The sequence below is a fragment of the Pseudorca crassidens genome, chromosome 13 (assembly GCF_039906515.1).
Source record: "Pseudorca crassidens isolate mPseCra1 chromosome 13, mPseCra1.hap1, whole genome shotgun sequence".
Lineage (NCBI taxonomy): Eukaryota > Metazoa > Chordata > Mammalia > Artiodactyla > Delphinidae > Pseudorca > Pseudorca crassidens.
In genome coordinates this window covers 47,837,148-47,855,639 of record NC_090308.1, presented here as the reverse complement: position 1 = coordinate 47,855,639, position 18,492 = coordinate 47,837,148, and the positions used below count along the sequence as shown (strand labels likewise).

Sequence of the window (18,492 nt, the reverse complement as noted above, 5' to 3'; positions counted from 1 at the left end):
CTCCAGCTCTCCTGGGACCTGTGCAGAAGCACTACACAGAGCCACCCTCTAGGACTGGAGTAATGGAGGAAAGCAGTGCTCCTAGTTATCTGTGTACCAGATGTGTGTGATCATACCTTCTTAGCTAAGTTATCTTCATTAACAGCAAAATGCCTGCATTCCGCCTTGCATGTAGGAACTAGAACTAGGAAATTGAGGAGGTGACTTGGCCTTATTCCCAAATTGAAGTCTTTTTTCATTTCACTAAGTTTTAAAATTTTATTTTATTTCATTTTTTTAAGAAGGTGGCCAGATAGAATTTCTAACTTTATTACATGCTTATATTAATGTAGTCATGATTTTCTTTTTTTTAAATTTAAAAAATTAAAAATTTTTTGGCTGTGTTGGGGCTTCGTTGCTGCACGCGGACTTTCTCTAGTTGCAGTGAGCGGGGGCTACTCTTTTTTGCAGTTTGCGGGCTTCTCATTGCGGTGGTATCTCGTTGTGGAGCACGGGCTGTAGGCATGCGGGCTCAGTAGTTGTGGTACGTGGGCTCAGTAGTTGTGGTGCGTGGGTTCTAGAGCGCAGGCTCAGTAGTTGTGACGCACAGGCTTAGTTGCTCCGTGGCATGTGGGATCTTCCTGGACCAGGGATCGAGCCCATGTCCCCTGCATTGGCAGGTGGATTCTTAACCACTGTGCCACCAGGGAAGTCCCACTAAGTTTTTTTAATTGAAGTGTAGTTGATTTACAATGTTGTATTAATTACTGCTGTACAGCAAAGTGATTCAGTTATACATATAACTGAATTATTCTTTTTTTTATATTCTTTTCCATTATGGTTTCTCATAAGATATTGAATATAGTTCTCTTTGCTGTATAGGACCTTGTTGTTTATCCATTCTATATATAAAAGCTTACATCTGCTAACCCCAACCTCCCACTCCATCCCTCCTCCAACCCCCTCCCCCTTGGCAGCCACCAGTCTTCTCTATGTCCGTGATTCTGTTTCTGTTTCATAGATAGGTTCATTTGTGTCATATTTTTAGATTCCACGTACAAGTGATATCATATGGTATTTGTCTTTCTCTTTCTGACTTACTTAACTTAGTATGATAATCTCTAGTTGTGTCCATGTTGCAGCAAAAAGCATTATTTCATTCTTTTTAATGGCTGAGTAGTATTCCATTGTATATATATATTGGGTTGGTCAAAAAGTTTGGGTTTTTCTGTAAGCTGACTCTAACAGTGCTTAGTTGTCTTTAAGTTCATTAGAAACAATTTTGTTGGATTGTATTGTGACAGCTGTCATATCAGCGTGCACTTAAAAAAAAACATCAAAATTGGTGAATTTTTGTGTAGCCATTTTAATATTGAAGATGGAAGAAAAAAGGCAACATTTTTGGCATATTATGCTTTATTATTTCAAGAAAGGTAAAATGCAAATCAAATGCAAAGAAAAGATTTGTGCAATGTATAGAGAAGGTGCTGCGACTGATCGAATGTGTCAAAAGTGGTTTGCGAAGTTTAGTGCTGGAGATTTCTCTCTGGACGACGCTCCACGGTCGGTAGTCCAGTTGAAGTTGATAGTGATCAAATCGAGGCATTGAGAACAATCAAAGTTATACCATGTGGGAGATAGCCGACATACTCAAAATATCCAAATCAAGTGTTGAAAATCATTTGCACCAGCTTGGTTATGTTAATCGCTTTGATATTTGGGTTCCACATAAGTTAAGTGAAGAAAACTTTCTTCACCGTATTTCTGCCTGCAATTCTCTACTTAAGCGCAATGAAAACGTTCTGTTTTTTAAAATAAATTGTGACAGGCGATGAAAAGTGGATACTGTACAGTAATGTGGAACGGAAGAGATTGTGGGGCAAGCGAAATGAACCACCACCAACCGCAACGAAGGCTGGTCTTCATTCATAGAAGGTGATGTTGTGTATATGGTGGGATTGGAAGGGAGTCCTCTATTATGAGTTCCTTCCAGAAAACCAAACGATTAATTCCAAGAAATACTGCTCCCAGTTAGACCAACTGAAGGCAGCACTCGACGAAAAGCGTCCGGAATTAGTCAACAGAAAATGCATAATCTTACATGAGGATAACGCAAGGCCGCATGTTTCTTTGATGACCAGGCAAAAACTGTTACAGCTTGGCTGGGAAGTTCTGATTCATCCGCTGTATTCACCAGACATTGCACCTTCAGATTTCGATTTATTTTGGTCTTTACAAAATCCTCTTAATGGAAAAAATTTCATTTCCCTGTAAGACTGTAAAAGGCACCTGGAACAGTTCTTTGCTCAAAAAGAAAAAGTTTTGGAAGATGGAATCATGAAGTTGCCTGAAAAATGACAGAAGGCAGTGGAACAAAACGGTGAATACATTGTTCTTTAAAGTTCTTGGTGAAAATGAAAAATGTGTCTTTTATTTTTACTTAAAAACTGAAGGAACTTTTTGGTCAACCTAGTACTACATCTCCCTTATCCATTCATCTGTCAATGGACATTTAGGTTGTTTCCATGTCTTGGCTTTTGCATTTCACTAATTTTTAATTATGGGGATACACATGAAATAAAGATTTGAAATAAGGTATGTGGACCAAAGCAGTGTTTCTAACCCCCTTTGTTCCCAAACATAAAAGTCCCATAGCTGTTGAAAATTTTGATACACACCTCCAAGGGTAGTTTAACTTTTGAGTGAGATTCCCTAATACCTGGAAGATAAAGCCATGTTTCTGTATTTTTCCACCAGCTAAGATTTTGTCCCTTTACTTTTAGTGGTATTATGGAAATAATTAAGATTTTTTTTTTTGGCCGCACCACGTGGTATGCGGAATCTTAGTTCCCCCACCAGGGATTGAACCCAGGCCCCTGCGGTGAAAGTGCCGAGTCCTAACCACTGGATGGCCAGGGAATCCCCTAGGATTCTTTATTTGTTTTTTTGAAGACAAAAGTATAATACTGAATACGCTTTTTAAAACTAAGTGTGGAGCTTCCCTGGTGGCGCAGTGGTTGAGAGTCCGCCTGCTGATGCAGGGCACACGGGTTCATGCCCCGGTCTGGGAAGATCCCACATGCTGCGGAGCGGTTGGGCCCGTGAGCCATGGCTGCTGAGCCTGCGCGTCTGGAGCCTGTGCTCCGCAACGGGAGAGGCCACAACAGTGAGAGGCCCGTGTACCGCAAAAAAAAAAACCCCAAAAACTAAGTGTGCCTCTCTGATATGCTCCTCTTAGTGAGGGGGAACTGTGCTGCCTTCCTCCTCCAGTCCCCCAACTTGAGAATCAGTGACTGGAGTTTTGAATTCCGTTCAAGGTATGCGTTTCTATCATTAGATAGTTAAATCTAAATGAAAGGTCAGTGGTTAAATTAACGTATAAAACTCAGGGAAAGGTGCATTGGTCTGTGGTTCAGCTTTACCCTTTTTTTTTTTTTTTTTTTGTTAAAGAGTAAATTGCATCAACAGTGTTCTGCATGTGTTCAGAAAGTCAAAATTTATTTAGTCTTGTGACCAACTTAGACTGGATCCAAGAAACAATTCTGAGATACGTTTCATTAGAGTAGAAAACCACTACTCATTAAACAGAGGTACTTATTGACTTTTCTGTGTAGGTACTAATGCCAAGTGGGGTGGGTTGGTCTGGTGACTGGTTTTAATAGTGAAAACCTTTTCATCTTGCTTAATTATCCTTTTTATTAGTTTTGACTTCACGTTCCAATTTCAAATGTCAGCATCTCAAAGGATTCACATTTGTCAATGGTTGTTTAAACAACGGCATTCCACAAAGTTAATTGATGTTTTAGCACAGGATGGGGGCAGAAAGTTGCAGTTGTTTTCCTGCAGTAATGTAACACTTGAACTTTGGCAGCAGTACCCCCAACTCCAAAGTTACCTCCCAGTGCCAGGTTTTTGGGCTTCTTAGTCTCTGTTGGTTTATCTGTAGCTTCTAGTTTTTCTATGTTGAACAAGCGTTGCTTTTATAATAGTAAAAATAATTAACCATTAGCATTAGATGTATTAACTTTAATGACTGTAATAGTAAATTTGGCCTAAGATGAAGCGGTTTTGTGGGAATAGATGATAGATGTATGGAGTTTTCATTGTAGTTGTTAGGTTTTGTCTCTTCTCAGAGAAAAATGTTAATTATGGAATAGGTTGGAACTGGTAAAGGGAACTGATTTTAGTTTTATAATGACAATCTTTCGTTAATTGTATATAAACAGATTAGGAGGAGAGGCTTTTTTCTTTTTTTTTGGCTGTGTCGCACAGCTTGTGGGATCCTAGTTCCCCGACCAGGGATCGAACCCGTGGCTCCTACATTTGAAGTGTGGAGTCTTAACCACTGGATCACCAGGGAAGTCCCAGGGAACTGATTTTAAATCACGTTACATTATTTGGCCACATTTTGTTTTGGATCAAAATGGAGATATTTTATATCAGATGGACAGTCACTAAGAGCTAGATCATGCGATGCTAATCATACCTGATCCCCAGCCAGACACAGCACAGAAAATTATTATTGATATTTCTCTTTTGGGGGGCGGGTAGAGGGACTAGAGAAGGGGCAGAAGAGATAATAGATGAATATTTGTGTTTGTATGCATAATTTTAAATCCAGAGTGATAAATAATTACTAATCAAGAATCCTCTTGTTTGGTGGTTCTTTTGTGTTTCTGGTACACAGGCTACTTGTACGAGGGCAAAGGCAAATAGAGCATTCCCCACATTTTGCTGCTGGCCACCAGAAAAAAAAAAATCTCAAAGCCGCATTGTGTTGCCACCAGAAAAAAAAAAATCTTTGCCTGGATAAAAATGGTTACATATTAAATGACTATTTAAACTAAAAGATTTAAAATAATGCTTTTAAATGACCTAAATTTTAGCTCAGTGTTCTTTATAAAAATATGAGAGTTTATCATTTCTTTCAATAAACTTGTGTCTGTAAAATGATGCTCAGTAGGACAGAAGACTGACCCTTTTCCAGAAATGTGAAATCTTGAATCTAAGCAAAAAGAAATTGTAATTAGTTCAGTTTTATTGGTTTGGAATTTGTAGTTATTCGGAGAGGGATTTGGTTTGTCTTTTCACACACACCTGCAGTTGTAGCATTACAAAGAGCCTTCCTGAAAGAATGCATGCCTTTCAGACACTTTTAAAAAAAAATAAATTTATTTATTTTATTTATTTATTTTTGTCTGCATTGGGTCTTTGTTGCTGCGCTTGGGCTTTCTCTAGTTGTGGCAAGCAGGGACTACTCTTCGTTGCAGTGTGTAGGTTTCTCCTTGCAGTGGCTTCTCTTGTTGCAGAGCATGGGCTCTAGGTGCGCGGGCTTCAGCAGTTGTGGCACGAGGGCTCAGGAGTTGTGGCTTGTGGGCTCTAGAGCGCAGGCTCAGTAGTTGTGGCACACGGGCTTAGTTGCTCCACGGTGTGTGGGATCTTCCCGGACCAGGGCTTGAACCCATGTCCCCTGCATTGGCAGGCAGATTCTTAACTACTGCACCACCAGGGAAGTCCCTCAGACACTTTTTTCAACAAAGCTGAGGAATACCAAAGTTTAACTCTTTAAATTTACAATTGATGTCATTAGCATAGAGCCACAGTTCCTTATCTGAAACTCTTGGGGCCATATGTGTTTTGGGGTCGAATTTTTTTGATTTTAAAAAAGTAACCTGGTTCATACAGCTGTGTTTTTTACCCCCCGTCCCTCCCCACCCAGGGGAGTCTGAGGCAGCACCCTATAATCTAATACACTGATATTTCTGCAAAAAAATGTATGACTATTCAGAGTAATTGGGACAAATAGAGACCATAAGTACCTTCATGTCAGTTCAGATCATGTTTTACTTCCAAGTGATTATTGATGCCATCTTATTAAAAAAACTTTGGGTTTGGGATTCCAAAGTTGGAAATAAGGAATTGTAGATTTATATGTGAATATTTTGTTTTCTGTTTCTCAGTGAACAATATTTTTAAGGTACATTTTTCTTTATTAGGTAGCGTACCTGCTTCATGTTTTCAGTAAATGTGATATTCGGCTATCATACTGATCTACCCTAGATTACTCAGCCAGACCTCCTTTTGCAGGGTGTTTGAATCGCAGGCTGTGTTATGCAATGTAAATAACATATCTGTAGACATCTTTTTTTTCTTTTCTTTTTTTGCGGTACGCGGGCCTCTCACTGTTGTGGCCTCTCCCGTTGCGGAGCGCAGGCTCAGCGGCCATGGCTTACGGGCCCAGCCGCTCCGTGGCATGTGGGATCTTCCCGGACCGGGGCACGCACCCATGTCCCCTGTATCGGCAGGCGGACTCCCAACCACTGCGCCACCAGGGAAGCCCAGGACCCGGGTTCTTTAATACTCAACTATGCACTGGGCTCATTAAATGAATGACAAGGAATTTGGTTTGGCAAGAGCCCAGGAATTGTAGAGGAAAGTCCCAGAAGATAAGGCTGGGAAAGAATGGGGAATGGAAGGTTTGAGTGCCGAGTTAGGAAGTTTGCATGTGATTTAATAGGCAATGGGAAGATATCAAGGATGTTTGAAGTGTGCCTTAAAAAATTGTGACTGGGTTGCAGAGTTAAAGAAAGAGGAGGAACATCAATTACGGAGGTCTTGGCTGAGAGCCGGGGTAGATTGGAGGCCCAGCAGTGGAAGTGGGAAGGAAGGGGTAGATGTGAGACATTTCAAAGGACAGACTGAGGGAAGTCTGGCAAGTGATGCGTGTGGACAGTGACATGGAAACAGATGATGCTTATGCCTGGGGACAGCATCTAAATAATTTTTGAACTAGGAGCCCCACATTTTCGTTTTGTACTCGGCCCTGCAAATGATGTAGACAGTCCTGCATGGTGCCACTGACAGGACCAGGGGCATGTGGAGGAGGAGTTGACAGGGAAAGGCTGACTCAGATGTTAGACATATGAGTGTGAAATGCCAGCAGGACATCAGGGGATGATGTCAAGCAGATAACTGGACACGTAAACCTGGAGCCTCAGAGTGGAGCTGAGGCCGGAGGTAGAGCTTTGGAAAGAGCCCGTCTCTTTATGAGGAATGTGATGTTATCATAGAAACTGAGAAATTCTGTCTCAAGAAGCCCCAGGGGCTGCTCCTAGGTAGCTTAGTTGATTTCCATTGAAATCATCTTATTTAAAAGTAACAACACTTCATCATTAAAAAAAAACTTTCCAGCATTTAGATTTCTCTAATTCAGATTTGCAACTTTCCAAAGGTCAGATTGTATTTTTTACTGTCATTGTCTTAAGTATTTCCAAAACTTAGTCCTAAGACTTGGTTTTTTTTTTCCCCCTTTAGTTTTACGTGACCTCTGAGACTATCTGCATTTACGGTTTCTTGCATTCACCGTATAATTAATTAAACCAGTCTGTAAGTCTTATTTTCAAGATGTTCTAGACCAAGAGCCTGTGGGAGTGGCTTAGAATCGTTTCAATTAATTTATATATTTCTAATTTAAATGTAAAGTATTGATAGTGGTGGAAAACTTGTTCAACAGGAAGATGTTATCTTGTAGATCAGCCATCACAGAGTTTAGGAACTGAGTCAGCTACTCAGTTCCCTCAGCTGTAGCAGTGAGACTCAAGTAAGATAGAAGAATGTCAAAGTGCTTTGGATGCACAACAGATATGTCAGACACTCTTGTTACTGAGTAGGTTGGCACAGTCCCTGTATGTGGGCGTGTGTGTTGACTCATGTGCTGTGCTGTAATCTCTCAGAATTCAGGTTCTGAATTGCTCTCTTGTGATTGAAGCCCAGCTGAAGGTGCTGGAAGTGCAGTGACCCTGGAGGAAGAACCAGTAAAAGCAGGGGGTGGGTGAAAGGGAATTGATGATTGTGCAAGAAGAGGGTATCTGCCTTATTTTGTAAGCCAAGACACCCCTACCCCCTACCCTTCCTTCCAGTAACTGTTTCATCTTTTAGTACCTTTTGGCTTCATTTGCAAGGTCTGTATTAAAGTACATGTCAGAGTTTAAGGCAGTGTTTCAACCATGCTTGTCTACTGTTGTGCTTGTGGGGTTGAACGCAAGTACTGGCCTGATGACAAGTCAATTTGATATCCAGTGATCATGGGGAGGGGAGGCAGAGGGAAGGCCAACTCAAGTATTTTTTCCTCAGAGTTTGAGAAACAGAAGCCATATAGTCTTTTAAATCCCATGCCAACACACCAGAGAGATTTGCTAATACCAAAGGTCAGGAATCACAAAAGAGCAATGTATGTTTTTTGGTGTTGACTTGAAAATACACTGTTTTGTATAACTTAGTGTTCATTATGTGTATGCTATTATAATTAGTTGGTATACATGGTAGTTTTTTTTTGTAGCTTTGATTAGGAAACAAATATTGAGACACTTAAAGCAAAAGGCAGACTATTATTATTTTTTGGAAAAAAATCAGATAAAAGTAATGCTTAATCCAATTAAACTGTCTCTTCCTCTAATTCATCATGATGACTTTGGGTGTCTGGTGGCAACTGAGAATGGGTTATGGAAAAATGTCAAGGCAATGTAATCCCTATTATTTATGGTCACTTAAGAGGATAAATTAATCACCAGCCACTAATCTTTGGATAATTACTCTGTTTAGCTGGAAATATCCTTAATTTCTGGAAAGCAAGTCAGTGAGTTAGTAGAACTGTCATAATTAATCAGCCTTTGTAAGACTAATTATAAGTGAATGGAAACTAGTTGCCTTCACCCTTTTCTCCCCTGCATTATAGCATGATCATTCTGTAACTCTGGAAACTGTATGTGGAACCACAGGGAACATACATTAATACACTATCTTGGGGTTTTTAATACACTATCCTGTGGTAAGCATTCATAGGTTTACCCCAGCTAAGGATTAACAGAACTACCTTAACAGGTTAAGGCTTGCAACTTGTGTATGTATTTCTGGTTACTAGGACTAGACAAGAATTTTTTTTTTTAAGGTTTTTTTTTGGTGTGGATCATTTATAAAGTCTTCATTGAATTTGTTACAGTATTGCTTCTGTTTTATGTTTTGGGTTTTTGGCCACGAGGCATGTGGGATCTTAGCTCCCAACCAGGGATTGAACCTGCACCCCTTGCATTGGAAGGCAAAGTCTTAGCCACTGGACCACCAGAGAAGTCAAATTGTTAGGATTAGGCAAATTGATAACATTATAAAATTGGTTTGAATATAGATTGTTTAGGAAGTGAGTCTTTTGCTGACAGCAGTTCCATTTATTTATGCCTTAAATATTTTGAAGGAGTCAACATAAACTACTGTATTTATTAAGTGCTAGCGGTGGGATGGGAATAAAGAAAAGTACACATTTCAATCCCAAGGGAATAAAATAAAGAGGAAGTCCTTGTCTCATGTTTTCCACATGGGTACAGTGTCTCAAAGACAGACCAGTGTTCACCTTTTGGAGTTTGAGGTCTTCATTCAAGAGGTTCCCAAAGAACCTTTTTGAGAGTCAATGAAATTGCTATGCAGGTGGAATCAGAGACATACTACTTATTTATCATAATCAGGATACTCCCATTTTGATAATAATAAAATTCACACACTTACACTGTAAATTGTTGCCTTGATAAGGTTTCTGGAAATAAAACAGAATTCTATGTATTGTTTCCAGTCAGTTAGAGAAGGATTTGTATTATTATGAGAAACACAATACTCTATATAGGACTGAATTACCATAGAACTAAAATATGAATTAGGACTATGGAAAACAAATGCAGACACAGAAATCTTTAGTAGAATGTATTTTATTTTTTATTTTTAAATATTTTTTATTTTTAAAATTTATTTATTTTTGGCTTCTTTGGGTCTTCGTTGCTGCTCACGGGTTTTCTCTGGTTGTGGCGAGCAGGGGCTACTCTTCGTTGCGGTACGTGGGCTTCTCATTGCGGTGGCTTCCCTTGTTGCGGAACACGGGCTCTAGGTGTGCAGGCTTCAGTAGTTGTGGCATGCGGGCTCAGTAGTTGTGGCTTGTGGGCTCTAGAACACAGGCTCAGTAGTTGTGGCACATGAGCTTAGTTATTCCACGGCATGTGGGATCTTCCCGGACCAGAGCTCAAACCTGTGTCCCCTGCATTGGCAGGCACATTCTTGAGCACTGCGCCACCAGGGAAGTCCCTAGGATGCATTTTAGAAGACTCACTTTAACTTTTGGAAGTCAGCTTTATTGAGGGATAATTTACATATGATAAAATTCACCATTTTAAGTCTATAATTTGATGAGTTTTGACAAATGTATAAGGTAATGTAATCACCAGTGCAGTCATGATACAGGGCCTTCCATCACGCCAGGATGTTGCTGCATGCCCCTTTTCAGCCAGTCTATCCCTGGAACCTCTGCCCCTGACAACTATCGATCTGCTTTCTGTCACTATAGTTTTGCTTTTTCTAAAATTTTCTGTAAATGGAATCCCACAGTATGTTTTCTTTTGTGTCTAGCTTTCACTCAGCATGATGCTTTTGAGACTCTACCGTGTCGTTGCATATGCAGTTGGCCCTCCATATCCATGGTTTCGCTATCCTGGGTTCAACCAACCACAGATAGAAAATATAAAGAAAAAAAATTCCAGAAAACTCCAAAAAGCGGAACTCTAATTTGCCACATGCTGGCAACTGTTTACATAGTATTTACATTAGGTATTATAAGTAACCTGTTACTGAACCAAATTGGGTCTGCCGGAGGCAGGTGGTAAAGCCAATCTACTGACAGCAGGTTGTGGTGAAGGAGAGCACAGCGTTTATTGCAGAGACTCAAGCAAGGAGTCTAGGACAGCTTGTGTCAAAACGCCTGAACTCCCCATGGGTTTCAGCGAAACATTTTTAAAAGCCAGGTGTGGGAGGGGAGTCCCAGGGTGTGTGATCAGCTCATGCACAACTCTCTGATTGGTTGATGGTGAGGTAACAGGGCAGGGTCACAGGGGTTAACATTATCAATCCTCAGGTGCCATTAGGTCTGGGGGCTACATGCTCATGGTCAAGTAGTTAATTTCTTCCATTTGGTGGTGGCTTTAGCATCTGTAAAATAACTCAGGAAATGTGCGTCAGACACTATTATCTGCACTTCAGAGAGGAGCTGAAGCAGAGGATATGGGGGAGGGGTCTGTCCCGGGAAGGCCCCAGAGGGTCCTGCTGGGTTACAACCTAGAGATGGTTTAAAGTATGTATACAAGAGGATGTGAATAGGTTATATGCAAATACTTCGTCACTTTATATAAGGGACTTGAGCATCTGCAGACTTTGGTATCTGCTGGGTTGCTGGAACCAACTCCTCTTAGATACTGAGGGACAAGTGTACTAGCAGTTCAGTCCTTTTTATTGCTGAGTAGTATTCCGTTGCATGCCTGTACTACAATTTTTTATCCATTCACATGTTGATGGACATTTGGGTTGTTTCCAGTTTTTGCCTGCTGTGAATAGTGCTGCTATGAGCATTTGCGTGCAAGTCTTTGTGTGGACATATGTTTTTGTCTCTCGTGCACCTTATTTTAATTTTCATTTTATTCTATAAGCTTACCTGTATTTTTAAATTTAACAAGAGGATAATACTATGTATTTTTGTGTGTGTGTGTGTGTGTGTGTGACTGAATGAGGAGGTGAAATAGTATGCAAGGACTCTGGAAAGGCAGGTTTTTCACTTGGGTGATTTTAGGTGAATGGTGGTACTGCCAATCAAGAGAGTCAAATATGGCTGAGATTTTCTATTTTTTAAAAAAACTGAAGAGGGTCCATTGAAAGGAGTCATTGGGAAATCACTGATGTTTTCAGCTAGCGTACACTCATTGGCCTGGGTGTGCAGGGAGTGGAGCAGTGACTGGGAGGTAGGGATGGTGGTGCAAGCTTAGAAGTGAGAAAGGGGAGAAATAGGGTGGTAGCTAGAAGAGGATTAGGGTCAGGGGTGGGGGGAATAACAATTTTTTTTAAACATGGGAGTAGCTTGAGGAGAAGGAGCCTGTACAGAGGGAGAAGGTCAAGTTACCAAGTGGCTAGTTAATGGAATAAGATTCATGAGCAGGTCACAGATGCGAGAATTCAGAGCACAGCTGCTGCTGCTGGTGAGGGGTGGGGGGCAGTGCATTTGCCAGAGATGCCATCTATTCAGGACCTGGAGAGGGGAAAGTAAGAACGGAAACAAATGGAGGGGTAGGGTTGGTGAGGATCAGGAAACTGAGGGGGCCTTTGCTTCCTCTGAGAAGGAGGGTATGTGTTAAGCATAACATGGGACTTAACAGCAGATTTGAGAGAGTGGCAAAGGTTTGGGAGCTGATTACTGCTAAGGAAAAGGATTGAGAAGAATTCTGAGAACTGAACCGAGATTGGAAATATTGGAAATTGTGAATTTGTAGTGAAACCCGTTTCTAAGGTTGTGGCTTTTTTTTTTTTTTTCTTTTTTTCCTTCTCAGCTGTGCTCTACTGTGTGAGCAGAGCAGGTGAACTGAACAATTCAGTAAGGTTAGAAGAGAATTGAAGCAAAGTAGTTTCACATTTTCTGTCTGCTTTCAGCTGTGTGCTGTATGGCTTTCTCTTCTCTCCACCTTTTATGCACCATTCTGAGATGCGGAAGTACTCACGTGCTATAAGTCTTTGGTGAAGTTGATTCAACAACCTAATACAATTTTTAAATGCTGTTTTTTTAATTGTAGTAAAATATATATAACAAAATCTATCATTTTAACCATTTTTAAGTGTACACTTCAGTGGCATTAAGTACATTCACAGTGTTGTGCATCCGTCACCACTATACCAGAACTTAAATTTGAAGCATGACTGTCATCTCTTTTCCTCCCTTTGTATCACTCCTGATTTATAACTTTAACATAGTTCTTTACTGGGTAGACTATTTGTATTTTTGAAATTGAGGTAGTGATAACAGTATGTACTGAGCTTAACTTTGGCAGGTGCTGTGCAAGGCACAAATTGTGGCATTAGCTTTCTCTCTGTTTGGTTGTAATTATGTGTTAATGTCTGTCTTCCTTACTAAATGTAGAAGGCCCATGAGAGCGGGGGCTATCTATGTCTGCCTTGTTTACAATTATATCTCTACTGTCCAGCACAGTTCTTGACCCATAGTGGGCATTCAGTGAAGTTTTTGAACAACTGAAAGTCCTTCACTGAGAGGATTTATTTGTTTAATAAGTTCTTTCTGAATGCTTCATATGAAGTAGGCAAAACTTGTATTCACACATTAATACAGATTATACGGCATGGCACTTTCCAATGTCTAGTTAATGAGTAAAAATCAAAAAGGGTTTATATTTGCAGGTTCACCATGGAAGGTATTAGAGCAGACTGTGCATTAAACAAATGGCTGTACAGAATTGACAGCAATAATCCCAAAGCTTGAAGGCTGTGGGTTAATTAGGATAACTTGACAGAAAGTGAGTCAATCAAACTTGACAGTTGAAAGAATGTTCCAATAATTTATGTTCAAATACACATCAAACATGTCAGCAAGTCACAGGAACTTAAGTTGCAGAATGCTCCAAAACACCAGAACACCTGCAGAGATTATGGCTTACAGAATGTTTTGGAGAAAGAAAATCAGTAAAATGGTTGGGGACTGTTTAGTTCTATTACCTTATACTAAATAAAATACACTAGAGTTTAAAATATTATCTTTCTTACAGGTAAAAAGATATAGTTTATTAATAAATTAATTGAGGAATTCTGTTTTTCTTTAAAGGTACATTTATTAATGAATTCAGTAATACTTTTATTTTTTAAGAAATATGCATAAATATGGGTGTTTCTGTTAGCTGCTATTAGATAAACTAGTGTCATAAGCTTGTGGTTAAATGGAGATAAAGGGGCAAAATACAATCTAAGTGTTAATTCTTACAAGGACGTATTATATTGCTACTTATCACAGTACGCCTCTGATTCTGGAAGGTAAGGACTCTGTATATGTGTTTGGCCACTGAGGCTCTTTTTAGAAATAAAATCTGTCTCCACCAAGGTATTTTTGTATCATATGGAAAGAGAAAAGAAAAAGCTATTAGGAACTCTAGTCCTATTATTTTCTTACCTTTTAAAACTCCGAATAAGCTAAAACTGGAGTTTGGCTTCAGGAACCAGTAATGGAAATTTTCTTATGTCTCATCATCAAAATCTAGTACTGAGTGATCATTATGGCTTTTCACTGAATGATTGTGCGTGTGTGTCTGTGTGTAGGAGAGCAGACAGACAGACAGTGGACACAGGTCTTGGAGTAGACTTCCTCGAGTAAACATAAATGAGCAGGGGAGGGGAGTGGAGAGAGGAGGTGGGATGGAGGGGCAGGGAGGAGCAGAAGCAGAGGAAGCCGACTGAGACTGCAGTCCCTGTTGCGTAAATGCCGCTTGTTTGTCATCTCTCCGTCCCTGGGGTCTGCCCTGTCCTGATGCTGGTTTTGGGCCCCCTTGGAGTCAGTGAGCAGAGTTGGCTGGGTAAAGGCGGGTGGGGCCTGGGGTCTTAGTGCCTGCTTGGTTGACATGAGCAGACTGCATCTCCAGCTGGGTTCTGGAGTAGCAACAGCACAGATTTCCAGGGAACAGTTCCTCCTGTCATCGTTTTGTTTTGTTTTTTTTTTTTGAGAGAGAAAAAGCATTTTTGTACTTTTAATTGAGCAGCAAGGGAAATAAACAGGTGAGAAGGTGGGCAGAGAAATATGGTGTAATCTTAGTTCTCAAACTACAAAGTACTTTAGTGAAAGAAAGGAACCTAGATTTTATTAGCAACTGACTTTTAAATTTATTCATTAGTAATAGGAATCCTAGCCCTTATGATAGTTTATAGCTTATTGTTCTCAGTAATTAAGCTCTGGTAATTGGTCCTCTAAAAATGCCAAATTCCAACTTAAAATTTCAAATAAGCATAAATAAAAAATGTCCATATTTGCAGTATCTACACTTTTTTTTGCCCAAGTCCCAGGATAGTCCCAGGATTGAAGTGAGGTGATAAAATTTTAATTAAGATGTTAAATCTGATAACCTACAAGGCAAAAATGAACACATTGTGGAATCGGTTCCTCTATCATAAGGGAAGATGTGCTTTTCTCACTGCAGCTTCATCCAGGTCCTTAAAAGTCCTTAAGAATTCCTCCAGCAGCGAGTGGCCCGGGGAGCCGGGCAAAGGCAGCTCGCTGGACTCGGATGAGGGCAGCCTGAGCAGTGGTACCCAGAGCAGCAGCTGCCCCCCGGCCGGGAGCAGACAGGACGCCCAGAAACACCCCCACGAGGGCCTGGCCGACTTCTCCGACAGTCTCACCAAGGAGAGCGACATTCTGAGCGACGACGAGGAGGACTACCACCAGACTGGGAAGCAGGACAGCCCTACCACAGACATGGAGATCCAGTTCCAGAGACTGAGGATCTCGGAGGACCCGGACGCTCGGCCAGCTCAGCAGCCGCCCGGCAAGGACGGGCAGCCCAAGCTGGTCCGGGGGCACTTCTGCCCCATCAAACGCAAAGCCAACAGCACCAAGAGGGACAGGGGAACTCTGCTGAAGGTGCAGATGCGTCACCAGTCCCTGGACAGTCAATCGGAAAATGCCAACCTTGATCTCAGCTCCGTTCTCGAGCGAGAATTCAGCGTCCAGAGCTTAACGTTGGTTGTCAACGGGGAGTGTTTTTATGAAACAGAGAGCCATGGAAAGGCATAATACAGGTCTAATTCAGATATGGGTTAAGTTGCTGATTTCACTTTTAAATTTATTTGATGATATTTATTCTCTTTACCAAGCTGTAAAAGGGGAAATAAGTCACACCTGGGGAGCACACATATGAGAAGTTCAACACTGTGAAAATCAACATCCAGTTGGCTGCCAGCCCCTGAAGTAGCAGCTACAGTCTGTAACTCTCCTTGTCATCCCCTTTTTTCTGATTTTTGCTTGAGTTCTTCTCTGAAATTGTAAGCAAAGTGGTGTGGGTCTTCATCACACATTTTTCGGTATGCGTCACAGAGGCTCTTAAAATGTAAGACAGAGAGCTGGGTGGGTCGAAGAGTAGGGTCCACATCTGCCAAGCGGAACAGTTTCCCAGTGCTTTCTAATCGCCGAGCTTCAGGGAATAACATTCCAGGCCCTCGATGGCAGTATTTCCTTCGGAACTGAAAGGCATTCTGAACGACTCTCTCCACCAGCCTGAATGGCTGCTCTATCCTGGGCTGGGTCAGGGGGGGTGAAATGCACCACCCCCGAGTCCACCTCTGGTTTGGGGATGAAAGCCTGACCTGGAACTGTCAAGATGTGCTGAACGTCGCAGAGGTACTGGGCCATGATGGAGAGGCGACTACGCTGCTTGCTTCCCGTACTGGCTGTAAGTCTCTCTGCCACTTCCTTTTGAAAAGTCATCTGGGTTCTGCCATAAGCAAAAGGTCCATTTCTATGAGAAACATTTTCAAGCCATGTGATAATCAGTGGAGTTGATACACTAAAAGGCAGATTGCCAATAATATGTACATTTGGAAGATCATCCTCCCACTGTCTTTTGAGATTTTCTGGAAAAACCCTTTCTATCTTAAATGTCAAGACATCTCCATGGACAATTCTCAGTTTTCCAGGTGCTGCATCAGAAAGCATTTGTAATCCAGGAATAAATCGACTATCCTTTTCAACCACCAGAAGTTCAGCAACACCGGCATTGAGAATGGATCTTGTGATTCCCCCGGGCCCAGGGCCCACTTCATAAACATAAGCATTTGTCAGACTGCCAGCTTTCCTTACAATTTTATCTGTCAGCCTCAAGTCCAAGAGAAAATTCTGGGATAGCTGCTTCACAGCTTGCAGTCTAAACAACTTAATGATTTCTCGAATTGTGGGTAATGGTGGGAGATGGAAGGTGCCGAGCGTCCTGGAGGCGGCCATGAGCCCCGGCCTGGCCGCACAGGTCTCACACATGTCCTTCCCCGCGGTTCCTTCCTCCTGTCATCATTTTTATTCCTGAATCATCGTGTTTAGTTATGCAGTTGTCTGCTGTCCCCAGCTACTTACGTATCAAGGAAGCGTCTTCTGTTTATCTTCTTTCCTTCCCTTTTTTCTTATTTCCATCTCGTTAACTCCTTTTCTTTGTTTTAGCCAAGCACACACATTTGAGCAATAATGGTTGTCATTTTCACTAGCTAGCATAGGACTTGCTCCTTACCTAGAGGACTCCTAATCTTGTGGTGTGTAGTGGTGAGTTAAGAACATTTAAAGATGCCACATACATGTAACAGTATTGGTAAATCTCATAGTATTGGTTGAAAATATGAAGTTGTAGAATGTTTAACGTGATACCATTTACATTTCATTAAAAAAAAACTAAGGAAAAAATACTACCACATTTCATAGAATCTAAAACACTGTTGCTGAGATGCAGCCCCATTTTATGTACACTGACGAAGGGGAAAACTTGCAGATTAAATTGTGATGTAGTGCTTTATTGTGGATGGTAAGGTGCATCCCAGTTTTAGAGATATAATATGAAAAGGCATGCGTTTTAGAATTGAATAAGGTAAATATATTTTATTGAAACATACTTACATAATAAAAATATAAAAACACGCATTGAAATGATATATAGCCAATTCAGGATGTGATTTATCTGTATGAAGCGAGGGAGGGAAACAGATAATGGGGGCACACGAGGGGCTTCAACTCTATATTTTTATTATTTTTAATTTTTTAAAATTTTTATTTATTTATTTTGGTACGCAGGCCCCTCAGTGTTGTGGCCTCTCCCGTTGCGGAGCACAGGCTCCGGATGCGCAGGCTCAGCGGCCATGGCTCACGGGTCCAGCCGCTCCGCGGCATGTGGGATCTTCCCGGACCGGGGCACGAACCCGTGTCCCCTGCATCGGCAGGCGGACTCACAACCACTGCGCCACTGGGGAAGCCCTATATTTTTAAATCTAAAGCAAATATTGCAAAACGATAGATAAAGTTGGTTGGGGACTTCCCTGGTCACGCAGTGGTTAAGACTCTGCGCTCCCAATGGAGGGGCCCCGGGTTCGATCCCTGGTCAGGGAACTAGATCCCACATGCATGCCGCAACTAAGAGTTCAAGTGCCGCAACTAAGAGTTCAAGTGCCAAAACTAAGGAGCCTGCCTGCCGCAACTAAGACCCAGCACAACCAAATAAAAATAAATAAATATTAAAAAAAGATAAAGCTGGTTGGTGAGTTCCTATAATTTTATGTATGCTGTAAATATTTCCTAATGAAAAGTATATATTTAGAAGCTACATAAAAAGCAAGTTGCAAAAGCCTATATATATAGTGGATCTTGTTATACTTTCTAGTATAGTATTGTTGGCCTTCCATGTCTATGGTTCTGTATCTGCAAATTCAACCAACTGTGGATCGAAAATATTCCGGGAAAAAAAATTCCAGGAAGTTCCAAAATGCAAAACTTGAATTTGCCACATGCCTGGCAACTATTTACATAGTATTTACAACTATTTACATAGCATTTACATTGTATTAGATATTATAAGTAATCTAGAGATGATTTAAAGTATATAGGAGGATGTACACCATTTTATATAAGGGACTTAA

At 41.0% G+C, this 18,492-nt stretch overlaps 1 protein-coding gene and 1 pseudogene across 1 annotated transcript in view; one reads left to right on the top strand and one right to left on the bottom strand.

Annotated features, from left to right (window-relative positions):
- SLC16A10 (solute carrier family 16 member 10) overlaps positions 1–18,492 on the top strand; it is a 142,253-nt gene that overhangs the window by 9,072 nt on the left and 114,689 nt on the right. The gene's annotated exons all lie outside the window — the stretch shown is intronic.
- Positions 15,712–16,859, bottom strand: LOC137204641 (mitochondrial dimethyladenosine transferase 1 pseudogene; annotated as a pseudogene).